This window comes from Pinus tabuliformis, chromosome 9, assembly GCF_031772625.1.
Source record: "Pinus tabuliformis cultivar Carrire ecotype Pingquan chromosome 9, CPIR1, whole genome shotgun sequence".
Taxonomy (NCBI): domain Eukaryota; kingdom Viridiplantae; phylum Streptophyta; class Pinopsida; order Pinales; family Pinaceae; genus Pinus; species Pinus tabuliformis.
This window is the reverse complement of record NC_142307.1, coordinates 972,067,417-972,074,549: the sequence shown is the minus strand read 5'-3', so window position 1 is coordinate 972,074,549 and position 7,133 is coordinate 972,067,417.

Below are 7,133 nucleotides of genomic sequence, written 5' to 3'. Positions count from 1 at the left end.
AAATGATCAAAACATGAAAGAGATCCATAACTAGAGCACGTCATATAACCATATATATAACTAGCATATAACCAGACTAGAAACTATGATAAATCAACCATAAGATCACAATAATAACGAGTACAAGTGCTCATAGATCACAATAGGAATATAGCTCATATTAACATATGAAAAGGGCACCCAAGTCAGGGACTTCCACATACCACCCGACAATAGATTGGGTTGAACCAAATCTCTCTTTTAGCCAATCACCCTCGTGCCATATTCAAAGCATTAAAGTGGGATTATAAGGGTTAAACCAAAAAAAAACCAACCAAGTCTTACAGAGGTCAAACCAACTCAACCCTCAACCACAATGGTCCCACCTATACGGTCGAGAAATCACTAACATCAACCAAATCGGTCTCCACCCAAGCTATCTAGGGATCCAGGAACTAGTAATTCAACCCATAGCCAATTCAAGGCTCTAGAGAATTTGTTCCAACCCGTAGCTCTAGGGACTAGTAACTCAACCCGCAAAGCTCCAAAGTATTTGTCTCAACCTGTAGGCTCTAAGAATTAGTAAATCAACCCAAGTTGTTATAGGCCTCCAGAGCCTTTCTTCCAACCCATAGCCATAGGGAACTTAGAACCAATCAAAAAACAAGTGTGAAACCCATAACACCATGACTATCTAGGAAATGGCAAGGAAAAGCCGAAACCACTCTCAATCCAAGCAAATGTGCATGCCAATGATAGCACATAACCAAAGAACCACATGCATATACTATGTATCCAATAATCAACAAGGAAATCACACATGCAACCTATGACCTACGAAGTATCCCTGTTGTAGCTATTGATCCAACTATCTCCTTGCACTCCCTTGATTTCCTTTGCTTTCATTCTCCAATCCAAATGAATGCTAGAATGCTCTAAGAATGGTCTAACTATGCAATAGTATGAGAGAATGAGAGTGTTCTCAACTGAAAAAATGTCAAAAATCTAGCAATTGATTCTCTGATGCCATTTTATCATTGATGCCTCTCTTTTCTTCATTTTCCTTCATTTTTACACTAACTTCCCTTGCATGCAAATTTGTGTCTCTTCACCTTTCTCTTCTCCTATTTTCTTTTATTTTCATAATTAAATGCCAATTATTGCCTCTTTTCCTTTGCCAATTTCCATAGCCATTATTAACCCACAAGTTTCTCCAACTATAATGTTTTCCCACCATTTTGTTTGGAATACGTGTCCCATGATCTTGGTCTTATGTTATTTACATGGGAAAAATCAACAAGGAGTTGTTACAAAAGTACTATGTGAAATGAGAAGAGGAAGATGAGAGTTAACAAAAAGGAAGGGGAAACTAAATCATAAAGAACTCCTTGGAAAAAATACAACAGAGTTTTCATGTAGTGAAAGGTATAAGTTGTTAAATGTGTTGAGAAAGTCTATCTTAACTAATCTCTTGATTATGTTGTCTTAGTGACTACTATATTATATAATTTTTATTTTTTCGTATGAAAACATTGTTTCATTTGAATAGTGGTGATAAATAAGTTGATCATTGAATTTGAATAATCACATTTAATCAAATACCATTAGTAGAATGGTTTTCTTTCAAGTTTTGATTTCATATTTACTTCTAATACTATTTTTCAACACTGAATTGGTTAAATATTATCAATCCTCCAACTTCCGAGCATTATTAAAAGATTGAAAAATTACTTGCTAGCAAATGTTTAGAAAAAACTCACAACCATGTATGAACCATTTATTTCCAATCCTCTATATTATTGGAGGATTGAAAAATATTTGACAACAAATTTTCTCGCCAATACATAATATTTGACAACAAATTTTCTCGCCAATACATAACCAAATTTAGCAAAATAAATGTTTGTAGTTGATAAAAAATTTAAAATGTGCTAACATAAATGTTGCGTTTTGACACAATTTACACAAAAATAAATTAAAATCGGGAGAAGTGCAATTGATTTAAATGCTAATTAAATAGTTTTTGAATTTTATTTAAATTACAAAACACAACCTACTATTTGGGTTAAATTCCTTGGTGTAAGTGTTGTAGATGGTTGGTCAAATGTTAGATAGAGTTTAAACATTGGAATTAACCTTGGTGTAAGTGTTGTAGGTGGTTGGTCAAATGTCAGATAGGGTTTAAACATTGGAATTAAGTCCTAGTTTTTCTCGTTCTTTTATATTAAATTTTTTTGACTCCTTATACTATCATAATTTCCTTACATTATCATAATTTCTTTTGAATCATCTATTTAATAATTGTATCATAATTTTTTTTATATTTTTTTTATTTTTAATTTATGTATGATAATATCTTTAATATTTTAAATAACAAAATTTTAATATTAATATAATAATGTAATGGGACTTTTTCTCTTATTAACCAATGCTTTTCCAGAAACTTGGTCTCTTTAATCACTTGTCTTGCAAGTGGTTTTGATTATAATTTCAAGTCATCCTAAAATGCTTCTTGTTTTTCATGTAGTATCTAGTTATTACTCAATGAGGTAAGACTTTCTATAAAAGGATATGATTTATTATTATTAAGAAATAATTAGTAACTAATATTAACTATTAGAAATCAATTAATTTTCTTTTCTAATTAATGAAAAAGTATTATACTTAATATTATTAATAATTCCTCCATGTAAGGTGATTCTGAAGGGATGAATACCCCATGAGTGCCTTGACTACAACGCCCATCCTTTGCATGAAATGGATGGGACAAATAGACTTTGCAAACCAAATTGAAGTGCATTTTCAATAATGTGGCAACAAATGACTGTAATGATAATAACTTTTGTGTGAGGGAAGGTGATCTAACTCTCATGCTTGGTATAACTACACTACATCACATATCCTCACCATATGGATCCACTCGTGAAAGTTGTATTTATAGAAATGCCATTATGGGTTCACAATTCACCATGATTACAGAGCATTGGTGATTACAAAGCATTGGTACTTTTCCTATAGGAGAACAATTGTAGTTTCCTAGGTATGGAAAATTCCTTGGCCTACTCTCCAATTTTAAAAGAATTAGTGTGCTTTGTGTTTGTCCCACTACCTCTATAACTAGCTAGGGAAGTTTGGTCAATAAGTCTATCAAGACTTTTTTTCTACTTGAGATGCCTATGCCTTTTATTCATGGTATATTTTTCAATAGGCTAGAGGACATTATTGAAAATGATTTGGGTCCTTGAGCTATAACTTTGTTCCTTGACCATTCTCTTTTTTCGCTTAGAGGTCCTAGTGATTCTATACTTGTATGTGTTCCTTGGGTTTTTGCTATCATTGTCATTGCTTTCCTAGCAATTCTCCTATGACAAATACTGCTTGCTTGTTCAAACTTCCCTTTATTCTTTTTTTTATTATGTCCCCATACTTCTTAATTTCATGTATGGAATTCATGATAAGGAAAACATGTGGTTGTGATGGGTTTAGTAGTCAAGGAAAAGGTAGTAAAGGCTCGAGAAGGCTTTACGTTTCAAGAATTCAAGAGGTAGCATAGGAGGATGTTTCCGAATTGGGAACAAACACCTCCCAATATAATTGAGAATGTCTCTAATGGTAAAGACAAGATCTAGCTTGATAGTAGGGTGATGCATGACTAGGATGTTCATGGCGAAATTGGAAATTGGGTGCAACATGTAGGCAACTCAAGGGCTAAAGACAACAAATATTGGAAAATTGTTGAATTGTACTAGCATGCCAAAACTATGATAGGAAAGATTCTTTGAATAGGGATGAGGCAAGACAAGAGGTTCTACTCCAATTGAATCAGGTTCGCCCTAATTGAAGGACATCAAGACTAGACTGCTAGCCTCTTTGCTCAATCCCCAAACCACCCAACTCCAACCTATATGGGCCCTCAACTAATCAATAATGACAATCTCCATATTAACTAATCAATAATGACAATCTCCATATTATAGATTAGTTTATCATGATTATCTTTGTTATTTTTTTTAATATAACCTACTCAGATTTATTAGTTATCCTAAAAATATGTAATTTAAATACTTGATAGTCTCCTAGAGATATACCTGAAACATATAATATATAATGTGATATATATTTAAGTAATTGAATTAATATAATCTCACCTATAAAATATTAATAATAACTAGTTAATAATATTATATATATAATTTTGTATAACAATGATATCTAATATAATCAGAACAACTAAACTACATGAATGTTTTTATCCGAGGAGAAGCTATCGAGTCTCAAACAGCTTAAACAAAGGTCCAGGGATGATCAAACCTCCAACAAACGGTCATTATGCGTTGGAAATACTGTCGACAGAATCCGGCGATGTTAAGAAATCGGTGGATATGTTGAAACATGGAAAAGCATTGGAAGTATGTCCTCAAAATGACGTGCCTCTTCATGTACTTCTACAGCTGCGAAAGCTGAAACACAGTTCTAACCAGAACTCAATACCTTGAGGTGGTCTTACAGTTTGGGTTTTCCAGTTGGAGTGGAAATTCAATGCGTTATGAATGCCATTAAAGTACGGTGCGGCTTTGTCATTGGTTTGTACTACGCAATGAATAATATTAACCATTAATGCAAATTGGTTGGAAGATGCCTGTTGCTCGAATCAAAAGGCAGTAGTCTTTAACGCGACTTTTTGAAAGCTTTTCTGGCGATTTTTTCCGGTGAAAATCCGGCAGTAATTTATTGGAATCCAAGTTTGATAGCTAATTTCTGCACAATGAAACAGTCCCAGGGGTTTTTCAGGGTGCTGAATCCGAATATGCAGTTAAAAAATCATTTTAACTGCAACAAATCATGATTTCATCTCAATTTCTTCCGCCGGATTCCATCACCGGAATCTCAAAAAATCGCATTATAGACAACTCCAATAAAAAATAAGCTGATAAATACTTGTCATAAAACCTTCCAGAGTCGTGCTTTTGTTGGAAAACTGCCATGTGAATTGGGTTGGTCAATGTGAATAGTGACGTCCATTTAATGCTTGCAGGGAAAATTTCTGAAAATTTGCACTGAAGAGAGAGGACTGATTATATCGTGTGGACAAAATGTCAGAAAGTTGCGGGTGTATGAGAAGAATTGATGCGACTGTGGAATCTTTTACACCAGTGAACAATGGAATTCAAATATGAAATAGGCGCAGTCTAAAATAAGGCCCCTTATTTGTTCAGATGGTCAAAAATCACGGGAATTTTATTTTTATTTTTATGGAAATAAATTTAATATTACATTTAGAATTTTGAAATTTGAAAATGATAACTAAAATTTCCACTAAATTTTATCAAAATCTTACTTAAATTTCTATTATTGTCTAAACAAAAACAAGGCCATGTCACTTTAATTATGTACACGAGATGATGATTTTCCTTTGGCACATGGATTCATGAGGGAAAGAAAACGATTTGAGTGTGTTTTATGAAATTCAATCATTCTTTGCCGTGTTCACCGGTAAGGTGAAAAACTAATTCCAAATCTTATAAGAAATTTGAATGGATATCACTTGATTTTATTTTATTTTGTCCTATTAGGAAAATTGGTATATTTATGGTTTGGTATGAGAAGGTTTGAGTGGAGTTGAAGGGATTGGGTTTATAGTTTTAATGTTGGGCCAAGTGGGATTGGTTTTATATTTTTGAGCTTAATGTAACTACTTACAAATATCTTAATAAATTAACCATAAGTTAACCGAGTTTTGAATTTAGGTGGGGCTTAATATCTATCAACGCACATTGTCGGTGACCTTTGTCCACTATTCTAAGGAGTCACGACCTAGGAGACCTAGCCTAATAGACTATGAATATGACTTTAACAGCATTAATTTTAATCATGAAATATAGATGTCGATTTTTTTAAGAATATAATTGAAACTAATTTATTTAGTTCTTTTTTTATTAGATGTAAAAATAAATTAATATATAATATCTAAATATTTTTGGCGAGTCTATTACTTTTTTAAAAGATGTATGGATATAACATGGTAAAGAATCATTATCTTATTCAATTTTTTGGGTGAATATTCTACCCATCATCAATGACTAGAGAATACCAAATGATAACATGCCAGAGCTAGTAAGCTTTAAATAGATAAGAGATTAATTAGATGTTAAGCAAAAATTAGTGGTTGGGCACACATTTTATAAAAATGAAACAATTAAAGGTCAATTCAAAGGGAAAAAATAAGACTTAGTCAAATAAGTAAATACATAAATTTATTTTTAAAAATAATAATAATAAAATTAAAATAACAATAGCAATAAATGGATAATAATAATAATTCAAAAGAAATCGATAAGAAGATAAAGAAATTTTTAAAATTGATTTGAATAACATTAAAATTAAAATTAAAATTTATTTTAATAATATTAATAATTAAAAGAAAAGTCACCACTAATTAATATATTAATAAGCCATCACTTACTAATATATTAATAGTACTTACTAAGATAGTAATGGTTCTTTTAAGTGATGATATTTTTTATGCATACTCAAATCAAAATTTTAGATAAGATTTTTCACCTTGTTATAGTTTTTTCATAGTTTAAAAATAAATAAATAAAATTAAGAAATAAAAAAGAAATAATAATTGTATGTAAAACATCTAAATATAATTCCGAGATTCCACCTTACGATAAAGGGTAGATATCTAAAGACTCATTTATTTATTTAAGTAGAGGCATATCATTGTCTTTTGATGATGTTATGGGGGACATTTTTTTAAGGAAACATGTAAATCTTATATTATAAACATGATCTGGTTATAAGGCCAATACCTTTATATATTCAATTGTATCATCTTCTTGAAAGCTCTTATATATCTAGTAATTCTCTTTTTTCCTACTATGCTTTCTATTTACTATATATCTATATTAATATCTCCAAATTAACTTCTAAAAAATTCCTAAATATAAAATATATATGGAATACATATTCGCAAAAACATATTGTTGAGCCTACTTGGATGACCTAGCTTCAGAGTCGTTCATTGCTAGTGGAGTCGCTTTCCTCTTCTGCTACTTTTTTTTAACAAGAGCACCTTTCCACTCCATACTCCTAGAATATTCGATGCCTTCAGAAGGGTCCTTTGCTCCTTTATTCGCATCTGGTTTTCG